This window comes from Oryctolagus cuniculus, chromosome 17 (assembly GCF_051225735.1).
Source record: "Oryctolagus cuniculus isolate XC-2025 breed Fujian yellow rabbit chromosome 17, ASM5122573v1, whole genome shotgun sequence".
Lineage (NCBI taxonomy): Eukaryota > Metazoa > Chordata > Mammalia > Lagomorpha > Leporidae > Oryctolagus > Oryctolagus cuniculus.
In genome coordinates, this window is record NC_142883.1 from 25692499 (window position 1) to 25716034 (window position 23536).

The 23536-nt window shown below is 50.4% G+C and overlaps 1 protein-coding gene across 4 annotated transcripts in view; it reads right to left on the reverse strand.

Moving 5' to 3' along the window:
• The window catches only part of FAM117A (family with sequence similarity 117 member A), a 50664-nt gene that overhangs the window by 20983 nt on the left and 6145 nt on the right, over positions 1 to 23536 (reverse strand). The window lies entirely within an intron of this gene.

Genomic DNA, 23536 nt, shown 5'->3' on the forward strand with positions numbered 1-23536 from the left:
ACCTATGACACATCACTAAATGTGCATATAATTTCTGTTGAGACCTCTCAAAGGTTCTCTTAGGGAGGGTCTGAAGGCTTCATGTTCTGTTCTCACTCACCTTCCCTTCACGCCTCACTCCTCCTTTAGATCCTGACTTATCTCAGCATCCCCCACGGTGTCTAGCATGCCACCTGCCAGCCCCCAACGTGTGTGAACGAAATTGAAAAACCAGCAGCAGAAGGGTAACCTGCCCTGATCACACCATGGACTCTAAGTGTGTCTGCTCCACACAGCCGTACCCAGCCGTACCCAACCCTCCCACCTTCAGGAAAGACCCTACCTCTTCCCCTTCCTCCCTGAGACCTTGTTACCCAGTGAGGTAGTGACCGGCCTGCTAGGTTCACGCCCCAGCTCTATTACCCCACAGAGGTATTTCAACCACTCATTTTCCTACACTGGATTTCAGGTGGCAACACAGATGATTTCTGGGAGCCTCCAGGCCACACCAACAGCAGCTCAGACACCAATGCTGCCCTGCAGGCCCCGTGGGCCTCTGGGAAGCAGACTTAAAAAATTACACGACAGACAATCAGAGAGGCAGGTGGGACACAGATGAGCAAGAACCCAGCATAAAGGCTACAATGTCATAATCCTAAAAGCCACCCCATCCTTGTCTCAAAGGACGAGGCCTGATTCGGGAGCTAAGAAATTAGCAATGAGAGAGAGAGTTCTTGGAGCCCCACCTATCCCACGCCCTCGGCTCAAGCCACTGCAAAAATCTCTTTTAGACATTTTCCTTGCTGACCCCTTAAACACTACAGTGCTTTTCATGTTTTGCCCCAGCCCATTTGGTACATGATCTTTCACCTTCTTGTCGGTTCTAAAAGGGGCCTGCGCCAGATTGAGAGGAAAACTGAGGCATGAAGAGGTCTGATCCACAGTCAGTAAACTCCACTACCCAAGCAGTCAGCAGTGGGCCCAGACCTAACACAGCTGCCTTCCTCCTACGTCAATCCCACATCCCCCAACTCTGCCCTGAGGCTCGTGTCCCCCGGCATCAGGAACACCTGCCTAGACACCCGGAAACCACAGGCCTGACCCTGGCATCCCCAAGGCCCTGCACGTCTGTCTCCGAGGAAGTCTCTGAAAGCCAGGGTGAAAGATTCCCCTACTGCCTGGGGACAATGGGAACCACGCCCAGTTCACATCCGTCCTCAGCGCCCTCACATCCCATCCTATTTGGGGAGTTCAGCACGAAGCACCCACTCTCACAGGCAACAAAAGGTGGTACTCTGCTCCCAGGAGTAAGGCAGTCACGGCAGACTCCACCCACCTACTTATTTTGTTAAATTCTACATTCTTTCTGGCCCCCTCTACCCAGTTATCCACAAAAGATTCTGTAGACTGCATGGGTCCCATCTTACTCCTCCCTATACAAAAACTAATGCAGGAAAGAATTTGAAGAGGAGGGCAGGAGGGAAAGGAGCCAGGAGAGACCAAGTGAGTGACCCCAGGCCGGAAGGGGCGGCCTCTGCCTCCCTCCCTGCCTGGAGTCCTGCAAGGACGGCGGAGCATCCAAGGCCAACCGTGGGCCGGATTTGCCAGTTCCTTCTCCTCGGATGAGAGGACGGCTGGGCTTCAGCCTCGTTTCCACAGTGGCCACCTCCTAGCTCCCAGCCAGCCACAAGTGGACAGAATTACCTTCTGACTTAGAACCCTCAGCAAGGCCCCACTGCCCCCCACCCCCCACCCCAACTCTGCAAATTCTTGGCATGTCGCAGCCTCTTTGGGGAGATTAAAATGTCATGTTTCCCTCATGCCTAGGAAATAAGGGAGGGGAGAACTTTAAAAAAAAAAAAAGATTAGATTTCTATAGAAACAACAGTCTACCACTCATCCCACTCACTTCATAAGCATCTCCCAGATGGTTTGGTGAGCACTTACTTCTTTGGGCACCAAACCTGATTATGGCCTAAATTCAGGGATCCATTTCCCCCCAATTACGAAACAACCCAGACCAAAGTCAAAAGCAGACACGGGGGGGCTGCAGGCTGGCACAGTGTGGCCTCTCGGTATCTGGCAGGGGCTGAGGTGTGCGCAGGGCAGGTAGGACACAGCTCTGCCCCCACCATGGTTCCACAGCAGGCAGCATCACCAGCCTCACTGGGTCTGCTCTCCTGGCAAACGGGGGCACGATGCCCACCTAAGTTACTCAGAGGGATGCTGGGGGAACGGAAGACATGCGGATCTGCTTTCAGGCCTCCGATAGAGAGGATGGCAAACCAACTACTGTTCTTTAGGGCTGAAGACGGGGCGACAAGAGGAGGCTCCCCAGGAAAGATGTGCTGAGCAAGTCCCAGCCTCCGTGCCCGTGTTCTCCTGCTCCTTACGCTGCAAGCCCTTCCTTTCACCAGTGACAGTCAACCCCGGGCACGGAGCCCCTGGACCGACGGGTGCCCAGGGGAGGTAAACCTGCATTGGCAGCCGGAGGTCTGCTCTCAAGCTCGGCTGCCCAGAGACACCATCCTCGGGTGACAGTGATGAGCGAGGTGTGGCTGAGATAGGTGCCATGGGCACACCGGGAAGATGTGGGCACTGGGTCCTGGCCAACACTCATGCGATGATGATCAAAGGAGAAGTAGCACTGAGAAGTCACAACGGCCAGCAGATGAACTGGTTTCATTTCTGGAAAGTACCCCTCTCAGATTTGGGAAACAGGGGAAGGGAAATCAGACAACCATCTCCTCTGTCAGCCAAGAGAAACCTCCATCGTGACAGGCCGTGACAAAGCTGCAGGCCGCAGAGGCGGCAGCTGGGTGGCTGCGGGAGGGTGGGGTGTCCTGTTTACAGCACCGTGGGGCATTATCTGCCCAGCACATGCAGCAGCCTCCACAGCCCAACCACCTGGCGAGGCACCCTGGCATCAGGCCAGGCCACTTCACCGTGCGGCTGAGCACTGGCGGATGCTTTGGTTCTTGGGCAACGGCAAATGGAAAAAACAAAACAAAACAGCACACACCGGTGATAAGAGGCCTTAGGTGCTATCTTCCAGAGCCACTTGGCCCTGCCCCCCAAACACTACACTTGTATGGCTTTGGGGAGGGCCGGTGGTCAGGTGTCTGCCCACTGGGGGAAGTCACCAAGGCAGTGAGCACACAACCTACTGAACTAAGAGTGGAAGCAGCCTGACTCCTCCCGTAAGCAGACCCTGAGTGCCTGCTGCAAGCCAGCCCTGGGAGAAACCTGGAGTAAGACAAGCAGCTGCCAACGAGGTTTCTGTGCAGAGGGCTGATGTAATCCATCCGCAGGGGCCAGGCCCCCAGGCACAAGCTGTAGGGACTACCACCCTCACCCAGCCAACACCTCTTCAGAGGACCATCAGCCTGGCCTGGCCTGTCTCTGCTACCCCCAGTATCCCACACCAGCACACTCCCCACAGGAAGCTGAAGGAGCAGCTACAGCTCTGAGAAGGGAAGGAATGGGGCCAGGGGAAGGAAAAAGGCAGAAGATACCAGAAGGTGCTTATGGCTGCTCTTCTCAGCAGGACGGTGAAGTGGTGAGGTGAGGGCTCAGAAACTCACAAGGAGGGGCCAGTGCTGTGCATAGCAGGATAAGCTGCCCCTGCAATGCCAGCATCCCAGATGGGCAGCAGTTCGAGTCCTGGCTGCTCTACTTCCGATCCAGCTCCCTGCTAATGTACCTCAGAAAGCAGTGGAGGATGGCCCAAGTCCTTGGGCCTCTGCACCCCCCCGGGAGACCCAGGTGATACTCCCGTCTCCTGGCTTCGGCCTGGCCCAGCCCTGGCTGTTTCAGCCATTTGGAAGGTGAACCAAAGGATGGAAGATGCCTCTCTCTCTTTCCCCCAACATCCCATAACTCTGCCTTTCAAATAAATAAAATAAACCTTTAAAAGAAAAAAAAAAGGAAACTCACAAGGGGAAAACAGCCCTAACCAATGGGCTGGTCAAGGGTTGAGGGGACCATTCCCCTCATTTCATTATCTTTGGGGAAGTGGAGGAGAGAGAAGTCTGGGAAATAAAGACAAGGCTACTCTACTCCTCGATTAGCACGAGGCCTAGTCACCCCAAAACGACCGCGGACCACGGAAGCAAGACGAGAGCGACAGCCAGTGAGAGCCTGCACGTGGCACTAACTCAACAACTAGCTGCTTCAACAAACAAGTTCTGAGTCATTTTCTCATGTCGTCACGCTCTGAAGCACTATTAGTGCTTCCTACCTCCCCTCTTCAAGAGAAAAATAACTCTTACAACAGAGGTTGCACATTAGAGGAAATATGAAAACGCAAATGAACGAAAAATAAAAACATGTTCCCAACTCACATCATAGATCTGTGCATAGAGATGTATGCAAAGGTATTTTGAAGGAATTAGGTCATATTATACATAATTTTCTACAATGTGTGTTTTTAAATGTTCACTTATTTTCATTGTACTTGAAAGACAGAGAGAGGAGAGAGAGACAGACAGACAGACAGAAATCTTCCATGTGCTGGTTCAATCCCCAAATGTTTACAACAGTCAGGGCTAGGCCAGGCCAAAGCCAGGAGCCTGGAACTCAATTCAGGTCTCCTATAAGGGTGGCAGGGATCCAGTTATTTGAGCTATCAACTGCACATCCAAGGGTGTGCAGTAGCAGGAAGCTGGATCGAAAGTAGAAGAGCTAGAACTTGAACTAGGCACTCTGATATGGGATGCAGGCACTCCAAGCAAGGTCTTAACCGCTGTGCCAAACACCTGTCCACCCCTCCTCTTTTTCTTTTTACAACCTGTTGTTGTGTTTTTTGATGTTGTTGTTAATGACCTTCATTTAAGGAAAGAAAAGCAGGGCAGCCCAAGAGGCTGAGACAGGGCGGTGTGGCTGGACGCTGGGAGCAGGACGGGCCCTGCCCTGTTCCCTAGCTGTGGTACAGCACTTCTGTCGGAGGGAGAGGTTATTCTGGAGAAGGACAAAGTGAAACAGGGATTCTGAATTCTAAACATTCCGCCAGCAGATCTGCAGAGAGCAGGGACGCTCCTCCGCAGCTTTGCGGGGACTGCTTTTCCATTTTGGTACGGGTGGCGGGATGAAGGAGTGCAAGCTGTCTTCTGAGCTCCACGCGGCCAGCGCAGCTCAGCTGCTCAAGTCAGCGCTGTGTGGGTTTTGGAGGGAAGTTGTGGCGAAACTGAAATCCCTATATGACTGTACAAGAGTTAGGAGCCCTCCTTGGAAAGCCCAAGGAGACCCCATCTATCCCAGCCTTGAAAATTAAACCTGGAGCTTCAAACACTTCTTCCAACACCAAGTAACAGCAAAGTGCAAGCTACACAGGGAATACAAAACTAGATCTAAGAGAAAAGAGAGAGCAGCAGCACGTCTCTCCCACTAAGGAGGCTATTACCCAGAGGAATAAGCAGCGATGGTATTCGTAAACACAGGACAGGCTCCTCAGCCCGGCTCTCCATTACTGACTGAGAGGACAGCGTGGCGAGAGCGAAAGCAGCCCTGCTGGCTGTGTGTCCCGGCCGCATCTGCAGGCAGCTGGAGAGCCGGGCCAGGAGAAGCCTTCTGAAGATGCCATCGTGGGGACAATCAGGAAGGCACTGCACATCGGCTGCAGCACGGGGCAGCCATGGGTGCCCTTCTGTGGGGACGAGGAGTCCACAGCAGTCACTTAGGCATTTGCTTAATTCTCAAGAAGCTGCCGTTAGAAGAAAAGGAAGTGGTGTGAACTTTTCACCTTTTATCTGAATTCTCTGAAGAGGAGTTCTGTGGGATTCCAACATTCTTAAAGCAAAACAAAGCACTAGCAGTCACTCATTGGAGCAGGCTTTCTTGGGGATCCACGTGGCCTTTGCAAGAATAGTAGTGCAGAGCCTAACTCCCTCCCCAGGGAAAAAAAAATGCCCTCCTATTTGGGAGTGATGGACTTCTGGACAGCCTAGAAGCTCATGGGGCAGGCATGAACCCTTCGCATTGTCACTTCTCAGCACTCTGATTGCTATCAAGCATAAAAGACATCATGACACTTCACGTAGTCTTTTAAGATAAGTGAGGTGAAAGAAGAACCCGAGATTGAGGAGCTTCATCTCTCTTGCAAGAGGACATCTGTGATTCAAGCTGTGCCCTGGGGCCAGCGTGGTAGCACAGAGGGTGAAGCCCCAGCCTGTGACACTGGCATCCCAGCAATACTGCAGTGCTGACTTGAGTCCCGGCTGCACAGCTTCCAATCCAGCTCCCTGCAAATGTGCCTGGGAAAGCAATGGAAGATGGTCCAACTGCTTGGGCTCCTGTCATCCATGTGGGAGATGTGGACTGAATTCCTGGTTTCTGGTTTCAGCCTAGCCCCGACCTGGTTGTTGTGGCCATTTGAGGAGTGAACCAGCAGATGGAAGATCTCTTTGTGCCTTTCAATCAATAAACCTTCTTAAAACAAGACCTGTGCTCTGATTTCAGCTCTGAATATGCGCACCCCTACATGCTCACGAATAGAAGAGGGGACACAGCTCCCAAGGTGTTACAGGTGAGAGGGCCCGTGACACGCCTCCAGCTAGAAATGTGAAACTGACTCCCTCCTTCAAGGTTAAAGAATAAAGTGAGCCCTTTTATTCCCCAAAGCACATTTCCCACCCTTACAGTTTTGTTCTCAGACAGCTGCATCACAATTTCCTGGCTGCCTTGATTTAAACACAGATCCCATGGGTTGGAAGAGTTCTAAGTTCCCTTCCCCGGCAGGAATCAGGACAGGTCTTGGAAACACTGTGTTCCTCTTTAGATATGTTGGGTGGGCCACGGGAGGAGAGAACAGTCAAAAAATGAGGGATCCCCCAGCTCTCTGCTATGGCCTGGGAAGCAGTAGACAGCCCAAGTCCTTGGGCCCCTGCACCCACGTGGGAGACCCAGAAGAAGCTCCAGGCTCCTGGCTTTGGATTGGCCCAGCTCCAGCCATAGGGGCCATTTGGGGAGTGAACCAGCAGATGGAAAACCTTTCTCTGTCTCTCCTCTCTCTAATTCTGCCTTTCAAATAAATAAATAAATCTCCATTAAAAAATGAGGGATCCCTTTTCTGGCGAGGAAGGTAGAAAGTGAGTAAACAGAGAAATGGAAGTCAGATTGCAGGGGCTGGTGTTGTGGCCCAGCAGGTTAGGCTGCTGCTTGTGATGCCAGCATCCCATATCAGGGTGCTGGTTTGAGTCCTGGCTGCTCCGCTTCCAGCTCAGCTCCCTGCTGCCGTACTGGGGAGACAGTACAAGATGGTTCCTATACTTGGGCTCCTGCTACCCACTTGGGAGATCTGGGTAGAGTTCCTTGCTCCTGGCTTTGGTCTGGCCCAGACCTGGCTGTTGCAACCATTTAGGGAATGAACCAGCGAATGGAAGATCTCTCTGTCACACTGATACTCTGCCTTTCAAATAAATGAATCTTTAAAAAGAAAAAAAAATAACATTGCAGATAACTTAATCACCTGCCTTGTGAATAAACCATGATTTATTTTTAATCCATTCAGCCCACCCCCTCCCTCCCTGCCTTAATTGCCAGACACTGATATACATTTAAGCAACTAACACTCAATTTAATATCAGCCCAAGTCACACAAACTTTGACAGAATTTGATGGTCCCATTTTTTTGCCACACCCTCAATGATTTCAATAACCAGAAGAAAAAATGTTATTCTTTTGAATTGCATAACTGTCAATACTTATGCCAATCAGTGTTAACTCCCACAGTAAAATCTCAAATGTCTTCAGTAGATGCCACAATTTGTGGCCAAAGGTCCTAGGGAACAGAATAGTTCATCACGCTGAAGTTTTACTCTATAAACCACTTACTAAGAGAATAATGTCTTTTAGAGGGGGGAAATCTGACAGCTACCATTATCATGTGACCAAATTTAGCATCACTCGTAATGGGCATTCTGGCATTATATGCCTCCTAAAGTAATCTATTATGAAGCACACAGCTTTATTCATGAAATGTTCTTGTCAGAAAAGTTTTAGGGGCCAGCACTGTGGCATGAAAGGTTAGGCCTCCACCTGAGGCACCAGCATCCCAAATGGGCACTGGTTCAAATCCTGGCTGCTCCACTTAGGATCCAGCTCCCTGCTAACGGCGTGTGAAAAGCAGCAGGAGATGTCCCAGGTGTCTGAGAGACCTGGAAGAAGCTACTGGCTCCTGGCTTGAGCCTGGCCCAGACCCGGTTGTGGCAACCACTTAGGGAATGAACCAGCAGATGGAAGATCTGTCTCTCTCCTTCTCCATGTATCTCTCTGCCTTTCAAATAAATAAACCTTTAAAAATAAAGAAAGGTTTTATCTGAATCTAATCATGTTCCAGACCTAACTTCCCACTTACAGGAAAAAAAGGGGATAAAGGAACAAGTTAAATGCCACCATAAGGAAGCAGAAAAATCCCACAATGGGACAGCAATACTACCACTGAAGCTCACTTTTCAAAACCTCAATCACAAAAAACACAAATGAACAAGAAAAACAGGGTGGGCAGTGCTTATAGATCAAGAAGCTTTTTAAAAGACATAACTGGGGGTGGGCATCTGACGCAGTATATAAGATGCCCCTTGAGGGGCCGGCCCAGTGGCTCATTTGGTTAATCCTCGGCCTGCAGCACCGGCATCCCATATGGGCGTTGGGTTCTAGTCCCGGTTGCTCCTCTTCCAGTCCAGCTCTCTGCTGTGGCCCGGGAGGAAAGTGGAGGATGGCCCAAGTGCTTGGGCCCCTGTACCCGCATGGGAGACCAGGAGGAAGCACCTGGCTCCTGGCTTCGGATAGGCACAGTGCCGGCCACAGTGGCCATTTGGGGGGTGAATCAACGGAAGAAAGACCTGTCTCTGTCTATAACTCTACCTGTCAAATAAAAAAAAATAAGATTCCCCTTGGGACACCTGAATCCCATATTGGAGTGCCTGGGTTGAAGTTCTGGCTCTGCCTTTTTTTTTTGACAGGCAGAGTGGACAGTGAGAGAGAGACAGAGAGGTCTTCCTTTTGCTATTGGTTCACCCTCCAGTGGCCACCGTGGCCGGTGCGCTGCGGCCAGCGCATTGCGTTGATCCAAAGCCAGGAGCCAGGTGCTTCTCCTGGTTTCCCATGTGGGTACAGGGCCCAAGCACTTGGGCCATCCTCCACTGCACTCCCGGGCCACAGCAGAGAGCTGGCCTGGAAGAGGGGCAACCGGGACTAGAACCCAGTGTGCCGGCGCCGCTAGGTGGAGGATTAGCCTATTGAGCCACGGCGCCGGCCACTGGCTCTGCTTCTGATTTCAGCTTTCTGCTGATACATAGCTCAGTAGGCAGCAGGTAAGGGCTCAAGTAAGCAGGAGACCCAGGTGCAGTTTCTGCTCTTGGCTTCACCTAGCTATTTGGGCATTTGGAGAGTGAATTAGCAGAGGGAAGAAGATCTCTGTCTCATCTCCATGTATCTCTCTGCCTTTCAAATTAAAATGAAAAGAATTAAAAATTAAACGTTTAAAACTAAAAGATGTAAGCTGGTGCTGCGGTTCACTAGGCTAATCCTCCGCCTGCGGCGCCGGTACCCCGGGTTCTAGTCCCAGTTGATCCTCTTCCAGTCCAGCTCTCTGCTGGGGCCCAGGAGGGCAGTGGAGGATGGCCCAGGTGCTTGGGCCCTGCACCCGCATGGGAGACCAGGAGGAAGCACCTGGCTCCTGGCTTCAGATCAGTGTAGCGCGCCAGCCTTAGCGACCATTTGCGGGGTGAACCAATGGAAGGAAGACCTTTCTGTCTAACTCTGCCTGTCAAAAAATAAAAAATAAAACTAAACTAAAAGATGTAACTGAATGACTGGATGAGAACTTTGATTGGGTCTTATATCTAAAACAAAGGGGCCATCAAAGGGGAAATCTGAAAATGGACTAGCTTCTAGACCATATGCAATTGTAGTTAGTTTCCTTAGATATAACGATGATATTATTGCTATGTAGAATGTCCTTACTCTCAGGAGATGCCACTGATACAAAATGTGAAGTGTCACATTTACAACTTACTTTCAAATGTTTCACCCAAAAAAAGCACATATATAGATCTATCTAGACACATAGGAGAGAAGAGAGATGATTGGGGCAAAAAGTTACTAATGAATCTAGGCGAAATATAAATGGGTATGCACTGTGTGTACAACTTCTTTGTAGATTTGACAATTTTCCAAAATAAAGTTGCCAAGGGAAAAAAAGGGACTTAATTTGGGAATTCAGTTTATTTCACAGCAAGACCTAACTCCTTTAGCATTGCAGTCTTGGCAGGTTGTAGCCAAATTCAACTGGGTCACTGCTGTGGACTTCTAACTTGAGGAAAGAGAAGGTGGACAAGAAGAAATGAAACCATGAATGAGGCAAGGAATGGATGTTGTCAAGAAGATGTAAGTCAATGCAAGCCACAATAAAGATACTAAGTGTCGGGGCCAGCGCCGTGGCACAGCTTAATCCTCTGCCTGCGGCACCCGCATCCCATATGAACACTGCTTCTAATCCCAGCTGCTCCTCTTCCAGTCCAGCTCTCTGGTGTGGCCTGGGAAAGCAGTAGAGATGGCCTAAGTGCTTGGGCCCCTGCACTCACATCAGAGACCAGGAAGAAGCACCTGGCTCCTGATCGGCACAGCTCTGGACGTTACGGCCATTTGGGGAGTGAACCAATGGAACGAAGACCTCTCTGTCTCTCCCTCTCACTGTCTGTAGCTTACCTCTCAAATAAATAAATAAAAATCTTTTTAAAAAAAGCTACTAAGTGAAGGAGACATTAAGAAGTGCCAATATCAGGGCCCATGTTGTGATGGTGGGTTAAGATGCCACCTAGGATTTGGCCATCTCATGTAAGCACTGGATAGAGTCCCGGCTGCTCCGCCTGATCCAGCTTCCTGCTAAAGCAGAGGAAGATGGCCCAAGTGCTTGGGTCCTGCCACTCACAAGATGGAGTTCCTGGCTCCTGCCTGACTACTGTGACCATTTGGGAAATGAACCAGTAGACAGAAGATCTCTTTTTCTCCCTCTGTCATTCTCCCTTGCAAATAAAAATAAAACTTTAGGGGCAGCCGGCGCCGTGGCTCAATAGGCTAATCCTCCACCTTGCGGCGCCGGCACACCGGGTTCTAGTCCCGGTTGGGGCGCCGGATTCTGTCCCGGTTGCCCCTCTTCCAGGCCAGCTCTCTGCTATGGCCAGGGAGTGCAGTGGAGGATGGCCCAGGTGCTTGGGCCCTGCACCCCATGGGAGACCAGGAAAAGCACCTGGCTCCTGGCTCCTGCCAGGATCAGCGCGGTGCGCCGGCTGCAGCGGCGGCCATTGGAGGGTGAACCAACGGCAAAAGGAAGACCTTTCTCTCTCTGTCTCTCTCTCTCACTGTCCACTCTGCCTGTCAAAAAAAAAAAAAAAAAAAAAAAAAAAAAAAAAAACTTTAGGGGCCAATGTTGTGACACAGGAGGTTAAGCTATCACTGACGCCGGTATCCGGTATAAGGGCCAGTTCTAGTCCCAGATGCTCCATTTCCAATCCAGCTCCTTGCTAATGTGCTTGGGAAGGCAGTGGGAGGTGGCCCAAGTACTTAGGCCCCTGCCACCCATGTGGGAGACCTGAACAGAATTCCAAGCTTCTGGCTTCAGCCTGGCCCAGCCCCCGCCACTGTGGTCATTTGGGGAGTCCACCTGCTGAAGGAACACATCTCTTTCTTTCTGTCTCTTCTCTGTAACTCTGCCCTTCAAATATGATTTGGCTATAACTTCAGATACATCCTGCCATGTGGCTCCTGGGCAGCCACTTATCATTATGAATACTGCTCTTTAAATGAATGCAGAAGGCAGTGAGATTCCAGGGAAGAGGAGTAAAATTGGCTACAGGGATGGTGGCTGGAGCCCAGAGTGCAGATGAAATGAATTAAAACTTATCAATAGGGCCAGCGCTGTGGCATAGCGGGTAAAGCTGCTGCCCTCAGTACTGGCATCCCATATGGGCGCCAGTTCGAGTCCCAGCTGCTCCACTTCAAATCCAGTTCTCTGCTATAGCCTGGGAAAGCAGTAGAAGATGGCCCAAGTCCTTGAGCCCCTGCACCCATGTGAGAGACCCGGAAGAAACTCTTGGCTCCTCGCTTCGAATCAGCACAGCTCCAGCAGTTGCAGTCATTTGGGGAGTAAACCAGTGGATGGAAGACCTCTCTTCTCTCTCTGCCTCTCCTCTCTCAGTGTAAGTCTGACTTTCAAATAAATAAATCTTTAAAAAAAAACTTACCAATAGTCTTCTAGGTGGGTACAAAAATGAAGGATGCTAAAAAAGGTTTTAGTTAGAATAGTGGAGTCTAGGGCAGGTGTTCAGCCTAGCAGTAAGCTGCCATGTCACACCTCGGCGTACTTGGCTTGATGCCAAGCTCTGGCTGCTGACTCCAGTTTCTTGCCAGTGCAGACCCCAGAAGGCAGCAGTGATGGCTAAGTGGTTAGGCTCCTGCCACCCAAGTGGAAGACCTGCATTGGGTGTCCCAGCTTCAGCCCAGCGCAGCAGCCCTGGCTGTTGTGGGCACCTGGGGAATGAACCAGCAGATGTGAGTCCATTCTTTCTCAGGAAAAAAAAAAAAAAATAAATAAGTGTAGGAGAGTCTAGATGGATGAAGGAAGGAAGCTGCTGACCAGAACTGAATGAGGGGAGGAGTTTACAGAGTTTGCCCCGTACTGGGGATCTCAACAGCTACCTCCTGAAAGTAGGAGGTTGCCTCAGGCAAGTCCAGGCCTCCTCCAGTTCTAGAAATCCCCAAGTGCTAAAGGGTAAATAAGAGATGGCCACTGACCAATTAGGCGCAACTGAGATCTCAGAGGCAGAGCAATTCTGTGGAGCAAGTTAGGGAGGAGAAAAGAGGCACAAAGTCACAGGACGAGCTGCCTCGCGAGGCTCACCAGACAGCTGTGTGATGGTCTCCCGGATGATCTCTGCCCATCCCTTCCCCAAACAGGAGAATATAAATAGTGCTCAATTTACCTGTGGCTAGCCACAGGCACGAGGTGTGGTCACGTGACTGGCAAGCCCCGCCTGAGCGCTGAGCAGGCCTCAGGCCCAGAAGGCAGGTCTGCTCACTTGCTACACCTCACCAGGTTGGCCTCTCCCATTATCTGCCTCTCCTTTTAACCCTGAGTCACTGTGCTCTGGGCTACAGGCTAGGAGGAGAGGGCACGTACAAGGCACAACCACTAACTTAGCTTCCTTGGGGCCAGGATGGGTGCCAGGCACCGAATCTTCTCACCTTCAGAGTCTAACACGCTGTCATGGTTACTCTCCTGTCTCACACCCGGAGAGCCCGTGTGAACCACCTGTCCCATGTGCAGGAAGCCTTCTCTGGTTACCTCCAACTCCTCGCTCCAGCTCACTCCCCAGCTCCAAGTGACAGCTAAGACACCATCCCACCCAGTGACTGCCTCACTGGGCTCTGACATTCTGGGACTGATCTCCAATAGTGGCAAATTCCCTATGCTGTGCCCTAGCTGTGGAAAAACCCTGAAGTGTGCTGGGCCACATTCCAGAGCGGCCCCTGCTCTGGAGCCCTGGTCTTGCTAGCTGTTAACATTTCCTTAGGGAGACTCAAAAGTAAACAGTCTATAATGCAAGATGAGCCAGCCCCTCCAGTAACTGCCCTGAGGCTATCACCCTGGGAAGGTGATTCCCACCTTCAATAAGGGTCCAAGACCACCAAGGGCTTCCTAACAGGAGGCTGCCTATCACATCACCTCTCCCATGGGCTCTGAGAGGCAGAGTAGGGCCTGGTCACACACAGCACTGGAGGCTTTGGCTCTGCTCTGAAATCAGGAGCTGCTGAACAGGACTGTCACTTTCTTTTACAAAAATCAGGTTTAAAAAAGGCTTATTTTGGGCCGGCGCTGCGGCTCACTAGGCTAATCCTCCACCTTGAGGCGCCGGTTCTAGTCCCGGTCGGGGCGCCAGTTCTGTCCCGGTTGCTCCTCTTCCAGGCCAGCTCTCTGCTGTGGCCAGGGAGTGCAGTGGAGGATGGCCCAAGTCCTTGGGCCCTGCACCCCATGGGAGACCAGGAGAAGCACCTGGCTCCTGCCATCGGATCAGAGTGGTGCGCCAGCTGCAGCGTGCCGGCCGCGGTGGCTATTGGAGGGTGAACCAATGGTAAAAGGAAGACCTTTCTCTGTCTCTCTCTCACTGTCCACTCTGCCTGTCAAAAAATAAAAATAAATAAATAAAAATAAATTTAAAAAAAAAGGCTTATCTTGCCGGCTGCGGCTCACTAGGTTAATCTTCCACCTTGCGGCGCCGGCACACCGGGTTCTAGTCCCAGTCGGGGCGCCAGATTCTGTCCCGGTTGCCCCTCTTCCAGGCCAGCTCTCTGCTGTGGCCAGGGAGTACAGTGGAGGATGGCCCAAGTCCTTGGGCCCTGCACCACATGGGAGACCAGCAGAAGCACCTGGCTCCTGCCTTTGGATCAGTGCGGTGCGCCGGCCACAGCGCGCTGGCCACGGCGGCCATTGGAGGGTGAACCAATGGCAAAAGGAAGACCTTTCTCTCTCTCTCTCACTGTCCACTCTGCCTGTCAAAAAAAAAAAAGGCTTATCTTCCAGAAGCAAGAGGTGGAGCTTGTGACCTAGGAAGATGGTTCGGGATGTTAATTACCAATAGGTTCCATCCAAGCCTTCATGAACTGGAGGTAAAACTCAGTGTCACAGCCCTGTCCAGACAGACAGCACTGCTGTTTCCACAGCAGCTGCAGCACCAGGCTTCAGACAACCCACAGGAAGCCTCGTTTCTACATCTTCTGGCATGATGCCCCGATTCTGGCTGCCACCTACCCCTCACTTACCTTGGGGGAGGACTGACCCAGAACAGTGGAGGACAGAGAGAGACTATACAAGGAGGGTATCAGGGAATGGTATGGTAGGGATAGTCTATACCCTTTTCCACTTCATCCTTTTTTTTTTTTTTTTTTTTTTGGAAAGGCATAGAGGCAGAGAGAGAGATCCCCCATTGCCTAGTTCACCACCCAGGTGCCCACAGTAACTGGGGATGGGCTGGACCAAAGCCATGAGCCCAGAACTTGATGTGGGTTTCCCACAAGGGTGGCAAGGACCTAACTGCTTAAGCCACCACCTGCTTCCTCCCAGGCTGTGCACTGGCAGGAAGCACGAATCTGAGGCAGAGCTGGGACTCAAACCCAGGCTCTCTGATATGGGATGTGGGTATCCCCAGCAGTGTCTTATAACTGCTGCCTTAAACCCCAGCCCCTACAGAACTTGATAACTGCTGAAGGACAAACTGTCATTAACATACAAGCTGGGGTAATAGCACAGTGAATACTCACAAATTTATTTCCTATAACTGGCTGGGCCCATGGAAAAAAATCCTCCAAAGACTTTAACCACAGTAAGGATTAAGTCCACAGGAGCTGCAGGAAGGTGTTTCCCATACAGGATGAAAAATTTTCAGAAAACTGCTTTTCTGTTAAGAAGCAGAGTAAGACTCACTTATCCCAACTCTGGCAGCTAGTGGGGACACCTCAGGAGGCAAAAATGACAAGAATTATTCGAAGGCCTTCCAGGGACAGAGATAGATGCAGAACACGTGGTTTGGTGCAAGAGGCGAGGGGCCAGGACACGGATGGCTCGCTGAGCCTGACCCCTGCCCAGCAGGGATCGCCAGAGCCAGCCCTCTCTGGGCCCAGTGCTTGGAGAAGGTTTCACTGACTCAAAGCCAGCCGTTCCTTTGTACCTGAGGTTTTAGCTCCTGATCCTCTCTCGGTGGCAAGTGGAAACACCCATGAACTTGTAAGGCACAGGCACCAGCAACCAACCTGAACACAGCAGAGGAGAGCTGGCTGGCTGGCCCAGGCTCATGACCCTGCCAAGTCCACTTCTCCCCCTCAGCCCTCTACCATACAAACAAGAAGGAGGATTAGTCCATGGCTCCCTGCAGTCTCATGAAGAGTTGTGTGACGAGCAGAGTGCTTCTTAGAGGAAGGAGGCAGATGTCCCTGGATGGTATCTGGCCATCCTGAACACGCTCAGCGTTGCCAGACTCCTGCAGCCCCGCCGACTCCACTGTTGGGTCAGTGTGGGGCATAGGCTGGGCTCGGACACACGGCAGCAGGCACCCAAGCCACTCTCAGCATCTCATGCCAACCTCATCTGGCTCCTGCAGTGAGGACAAGCTGCGGTCTCCTGAGAGGTGGCCTACTACAATCGTCGGTACCGGCCCAAATCCTGCCTCTGCCCCAATGCACTACATCAACTCAGACGAGTCATGTAACTTCTCTGGGTGTCAACTGTTCCATCTGTTGAATGGGGGAAATGAGAGATGTTATAAGGTGTAGAAGAAAACTAACACTCTAAAGAATTTCTGGTACAAACTAGTCAAGCGCATATTCCTTCCTTGAACAATTTATTTGGGAATCATTTCAATTTTGTAGATGCAAGAATAATAGTACCCAGATCACCCACCCAGCCTTCCTTCAATTTCCCTCCTAGCATTGCCTCATTTGGCACTTCTTACACACACTCTTGCACACAATGAAACCAGCAGGTTCCCACTCAAGACATACAAACACACGCACACATATACCCCCAAGGGGTTTTCCAGAAGTTTGTGCCAAATAAGTATTATGAAAAAACTATGCATAGATTTCAAAATATTTTTCCCACCAAAATAGATTTTTGAAATCTGTTGGGGCCAGCGTTGTAGCACAGGTTAAGCCACTGCCTGCGGCACCAGCATCCCATATGGGCACCGATTCATGTCCCAGCTACTCCACTTCTGATCCAGCTCCCTGCTAATGGTCTGGGAAAAGCAGTGGAAGATGGCCCAAGTGTTTGGACCCTGCCACTCACACGGGAGACCTGGAAGACGCTCCGGGCATTGTGGCCATCTTGGGGAGTAAACCAGTGGATAGAAGATCTGTCTCTCCCTCTCTAACTCTGACTTACAAAATAAATAAAGATTTTTTAAAAAGTGAAATCTGTTTTACCTGAACTTCCTCATGTACCCTTACACTGTCCTTCGTTGGGTTTCTGTGTGGCGTTCTGTTTGACAAGAACAAGGAGCTATCGGAGGGTGGGAGGCTGGCGGCCAGGAGAAAGCAAGGGGAGGCTGCGGTTGAGTGAAGGTTCCACAGCTCGACTCCCTGCTCCCCGCCCACAATACAAACGGCAAGCACTTAAGTGTTCTGCTGTAGAGATGAACTATTACATGGACAGGGACCAGAAAAAGTTCTTGTTACATAAGACTGTTAGTTACTTTTTAGTTACTTTTTTTTTAACACACACACACACACAACACCACAAAGCAATGGAAACAGCTTTGTTATACACAAGTGTTTCTGCAGTACTTGTTGTAATAGGATTGTACTTTAAGAAGCTGCAAAGTTTACCTAGGACAGAGGTATTCAATGTAAGTTTATGGCTAGTAGAACATTAAAGAATTCTATAGGAAATCTGGTTTGCAGGAAAGAGCTCCTCATATCCCTCCCAGGAGGGTTGGATAACCTCTGAGAAGCAGGCCAGGAAATTCTCCATGACGCCAAGCCCCTGGATGGAGCTTTCTCTTGGAATTTGTCCCTGTGAGCCCCCTTACCGGGCACTTCTGTCTATAATGACTCCGCCCCCAGTTACCCCACAGCTAGAGAGGGAGACCTGCTCAAGCCGATCATGTGGCCCAGGCTTCCTTCCCATCAGAAGCAGGGGTGTGCACCAGGGGCTCCTCCACACGGAGGAGTAAGTTGTTATTGTGGCACAATGCCACTTGTACCTACAGCCTGCTCCAGGAATGTGCCACCCACATTTATTCCCAGGTGCTTATACGGTTTCACAAAGTCACAATAAGGTGACACCCTTTCCTGTAAGCTTCATCCTAGCAAGTCTCTGTAACCATGACCCCAAAAGGCAGGAACACAAGTCGGCCGCCTGTGCCCTGTCTGCTCCTGGTTAGCTACTCACTGAATATGGAAATTGCATACTTCAAACACTAGCACCACATCATACACGTAATAACAGAGTAACCATCATCTAATTGTCTGCAGCAAGTGAGTGCCTGTGGTGTGAACGGTTACTCCAGGTGCTACAGCAACAAGCAGACTCTGTAGCCCGTTTTCCAAGTCTCAGTGAGTCAGTTTAATAAATTTTTGTTCCTGGAATACAAATCCACAAACAGCAAAGGCTGGGGGCGTGCTGGAGGGGCATTAAGTCAGGGAGGGGACCAGTGGTGGCATGTTAAGCCGCCACATGGGATGCTGTATGCCCTATCAGAATACCTGGTTGTAGTCCTGGCTGCTTGTTGCTTCCAATCTAGCTTCCTGCTAATGCGCCTTGGAAGGAAGTGAATAATGGCTAAGTATTTGGGTTTCTGCCACCCATGCAGAGATCCTTATGTACTTCCTGACTTCAGCCTGGCCCAACATGGCTATTGTGGGCATTTCAGGAGTGAACCAGTGGATAGAAGGTCAATCTCTCCCTCTCTGTCACTATGCCTTTCAAATGAATAAATATTTTTTTCCAAATATTTTTCCAAATATTTTCCAAAAAATATTTATTTATTTATTTATGTATTTATTTGAAAGAGTTACACAGAGACAGAAGGAAAGGCAGAGAGTGAGAGAAAGTAACAGAGAGAGGTCTTCCATCTGCTGGTTTACTCCCCAATTGGCCTCAACAGCCGGAGCTGGGCCAATCTGAAGCCAGGAGTGTCCTCCGGGTCTCCCACTGAGGCGCAGGGGCCCAAGGACTTGGGCCATCTTCTACTGCTTTCCCACGTCACAGCAGAGAGCTGGATTGGAGGTAGAGCAGCCCGGACTCGAACCAGCGCCCATATGGGATGCCGGCACTGCAGGCATAGGCCCTACCCTCTATGCCACAGTGCCGGCCCCAGTGAATAAATAAATCGTTCAAAATAAATTCAAAACCGATTTTCCATCCACGAATGAGAAGAATGCTTTGCTTAATAAAGCAAAAGAGCCATATTAGCCAGATAGTCTTGGGCAAATTACTTTGTTCTGGGCCTCAGTTTCCTTATCTGCAAAAACAAGGAAGTGCCACCTGCCCCAGCCAAACATGAGGACAAGAGAGAAAACTTGAGTACCCACCATAAGAACTGAAGGATTAAACAAGTGGGTATACTGTCAGAAGGAAGGCTATCTATATTCTCATTTCCCCCAAAAAATACAGGTGAATCCAGGGACCTTCCAGAGTTAGGGTTCACAGACTCTCTGTGGGCAGCATCCTTCCATGAGCTCAGAACCACCCAGGATTATTAGTTCCAATGAGAAGTGCAGGTGCTGCTCTCAGCACTAAGGTCCCCCAGGGAGGAGGCTCACCCAGCCTCCTGCCCCACAAGTCTCTAAATCCAGACTGCAATGTTGTAAAAGCCCTCTGGATGCATCCCCTTTATCATTCCAAATGCTCTCCTCCCCTACCCCTGCCCCTCCCCCAGCCCATATGGCATATCTGATGGGCACAAGTTAAAGAGACAATCCCCAAACAGGGGCTGTGTGGCAGGTTTTCTGCCAGCCCATAGCCATGAAGCAGGGAGTGCTCGTGTTACCAGCCCCGGTTCTCTCTAAGCTGTGTGCACAGAAGACTTCCAAATGGAAGGGAGCAGGGAGGGTAGTGAGGAGGAGACATGGGTGGGAGACAAGGGGTAGGAGAGACAAGGGAGCAAAAGAAACCTGGGGCCGTGCTGTGGCACAGTGGGTAAGGCTGCCGCCTTTAGGTGCCGGCATCCCATATGGGCACTGGTTCAAGTCCCAGCTGCTCCACTTCCGATCCAGCTCTCTGCTATGGCCTGGGAAAGCAGTAAAAGATGGCCCAAGTGCTTGGGGCCCTGCACCTGCATGGGAGACCCGGAAGAAGCTGCTGGCCCTGGCCGTTGTAGCCATTTGGGATTTGAACCAGCAGATGAAGCTCTCTCCTTCTCCCTTTCTGTGTAACTGTGCCATTCAAATGAATAAAATAAATCTTCAGACAGACAGAGAAACAAAAAGCTGCCTCTTGGCTTACTCACATTTCACTCTGTAACGCCCAGCCAGGTGGGTTTATAAGAAGCCACTGCAGAATACAACCTTAGTCAGGAGACACGGATGATGGTGTGAGTGCCCAGGGCTTGGGAAATATAATGAACATCTCTTTCTGCACACCCCACTTGGTAGTGCCGGAGAGACAGCAGTACCTGGGGTGGTCGGACGATACCTGGCTTGGGAGAGAAGGCTCTCAATCTGATCACACCTCTCAGATGTCGCCCTAGGGCCAACAGACAGTGCTGGTTCCTGGCCTGGGAAAGTCAGTGGTTCAAATTGATTTTTTAAAAAAAGATTTATTTTAGTTGAAAGGCAAAGTTACAGAGAGAGGAGAGAAAGAGGAGAGAAAGAGAGAGGTTTTCCATCCACTGGTTCATTCCTCAAATGGCTGGAGATGGGCCAGACGGAAGTCAGGAGCCAGGAGCTTGTTCTGGGTCTTCTGTGTGGGTGCAGAGGCCCAAGCACTTGGGCCACCTTCCACTGCTTTCCCAGGGGCATTAGCAGAGAAGCTGGACCAGGATCAGAGCACCAGGGATTCAAACCAGCACCCATAGGGGATGCTGGCATTCATGCTATGCCACAGGGCTAGCCCTAAGATTGATTTTTAAAGATTTATTTATTTGCAAAGCAGAGTGACAGAGAGATGTATTTTCTGTCCTCTGGTTTACTCCCTAAATGGCCGCAAGAGAAAGAGAGAGAGATCCATCTTCTGTCCTCTGGTTTACTCCCTAAATGGCTGCAACAGCCAGTGTGGGCCAGGCTGAAACTAAGAGCCTTGGTCTTCCACACGGGTGGCAGGGGCCCAAGTACTCAGGCCATCACCCGCTGCCTTCCCAGGGAGCTGGATTGAAGTGGAGCAGCCAGAACTGGAACCAGCACTCCCACGTGGAATGCCAGTGATGTCGCAAGCAGCAGCTGAACTCGCCGCTCCACAACACTGGCCTCTGATTCAGAGTCTCCTGCTTTTCCTTGCACTGCAGTATAGCACTACTAGGAAGTTGGTACAAATTTATCTGGAATAAAGAGACATCTAGTATTCACCACAGTCTCCTTGGCTTCTCACCCCTATCTACTTCTACACATAAAGTCAAGAACGTTGTCGTGACACAGTGGGTTAAACCACCTCTTATGATGCCGGCACCCCTTACAAGAGTGCCAGTTCACATCCCGGCTGCTCCACTTCTGATCCAGCTTCCTGCTGATGTTACTAGGAAGGCAGTGGATGATGGCCCCATTACTTGGGCCCCGGCCACCCACGTGGGAAATTTCTAGTTCCTGGCTTCAACCTGGCCCAGTCTTGGCTTTTGCAACCATTTGAAAAGCAAACCAGTAGATTTTGGCTGGGAGATAGCTCTTGCTTGTGCTTTCTTTCTCTCTCTCCCCACCACACACACTCTACCTTTCAAATTAATTAATTTAAAAAAAAAAAGCCAGGTAGTCTGCCTTTTTAACAAAATTGTAACAAAATCCTACACACTGGCTGTTTCCATGGATCAAACTGGTAGCTGTCCAAGCTCACTCTCTGGCTTTAAGCGTGTTAGGAAGAGAACCTACAGGCCTAGCAATGACATCCATGGAAATGCCACGTCTTTGCCACCAGCTGGGCTTCAAGCCCAATGACCAGGATGAATAGCAGACCAGTGATTTAAAGAGGGAACATTAACACTTTGGGGGGGGTTTGCCTTGCAAGTGGCTGAAGAGAAGTATTACAGAGGGGGACAGTGTGTGAGACCAGCAACGGTAAAGACCATTACCAGTGAGCCTGGGGGAGGCGTGGCTCACTCTCCCCACCCCACTGCCTTTCCAGCAACTCAATCCAGCAAGTATTTATTGAGCATGACACTCCCGTCTGCCTTGGCCCTCCCTCTGCAAAAACACTCAAATCTGTTCAAGCTGCAGGGTGAGTTCCATTGCACTTGAACTTGAAACATGAGGTGCTTACCTCTTAAAAGGGCAGGCACACAATTTCCAGGATAGGGCAAAAAGGACTGAAGAGGTTTGATGTAATTAAGGAACACAGCTGACCAGACAAGGCTACAATGTCAATTTTGAAAGGGAAGGGAAAGGAAAAACTTAATCTGAGGGAGAACAACATATTGGTCAATTTAAAAAACAAACAAAAAAAGCCTACTGTAAACATCCCAGTAGCTCTCTAATTAACCACATCAAACACTGAATATTCCTGCATGCTATGCCTCCTCCAACTTACATATATATATATATATGTATTTTTAAAAGATTTATTTATTTATTTGAAAGGCAGAGTTACAGAGACAGAGGCAGAGAGAGAGGTCATCCATTTGCTGGTTCACTCCCCAAATGGCTGCAACAGCTGGAGTTGGGCCAGTCTGAAGCCAAAAGCCTGGAGCTTCTTCCAGATCTCCCAAGCAAGTGCAGGGCCCAAGGACTTGGGCCATCTTCCACTGCTTTCCCAGGCCACAGCAGGGAGCTGGATGGGAAGTGGAGCAGTAATGACTCAAACCAGCATCCACGCAGGATGCAGGCATTGCAGGTGGTGGCTTTACCCACTACACCACAGCACTGGCCCCTTGAAATCATATTTCACTCATGTGCAGATGATAGCCACCTGCTCTTAGAGATGTATATTTAGTCCTATTTTTGGTCCACAAGGAGGTAGTATCTCAATACTATCCTGCATATCTTCATTTAGGATAAGACAAAGGATTCAAATGGCAGAGGTGGAGGTAGACTTGGTTGGCCCTAACAACTTTTTCCCCTGAAAAAGTCAACCACAGGGTCAGTGCTGTGGCATAGTGGGTAAAGTTGCTGCCTGCAGCACAGGCATTCCATAAGGGTGCCCGTTCAAGTCCCGGCTGCTCCACTTCTGATCCAGCTCCCTGCTAATGTGCCTGAGAAGGCAGCAAAAGATGGCTCATGTCCTTGGGCCCCTGCATGCATGTGGGAGACCCGGAAGAAGCTCCTGGCTCCTGGTTTCAGATCAGCTCAACTTAGCAATTGCAGCCATTTGGGGGAGTGAACCAGCAGATGGGAAATACCTCTCACTCTGTAACTCTACTTTTCAAATAAATAATATATAAATATTTTTTAAAAATTAAAAAGTCAACTGCCGTTTCCAGGATAGGGAGCTCAGGGTCAGAGAACAGGCATCCCGAACTTAGAACTTTGCTTTCCCATTCTCTAGGAAGTCCCATTCCAGACAGCGTCTAAGAGACAACTCCCCAACTTCTGACCACAGCCCGGCTGCTTCAGGGCAATCAGAATCTTCCCAGGCCTCCCCCAACCTCCACCCTGTTTATTGTGCAGCTGGAAGAGGGAACTGCTAACGTGTAGGCCGGGCTGTGTCCAGGGCACTCCGTCCATGCCAGTGTCAGCTCTCTGGGGCTTGTGAGCACGGCCACAGGCCTAGGGGCCTGAGCAGGGCAGGGTAAGTGGCTGTGCACAGCCCAGACTGCAGTTCCAGGTCCCCCAGGGCTGGACTTGCAGTTTTCCTGTTATGAAATACTTTGATAGCATTCTTTTAAGTTCATTAAAACCACCCTTGATTGGCTGTGTTGCTCCCACA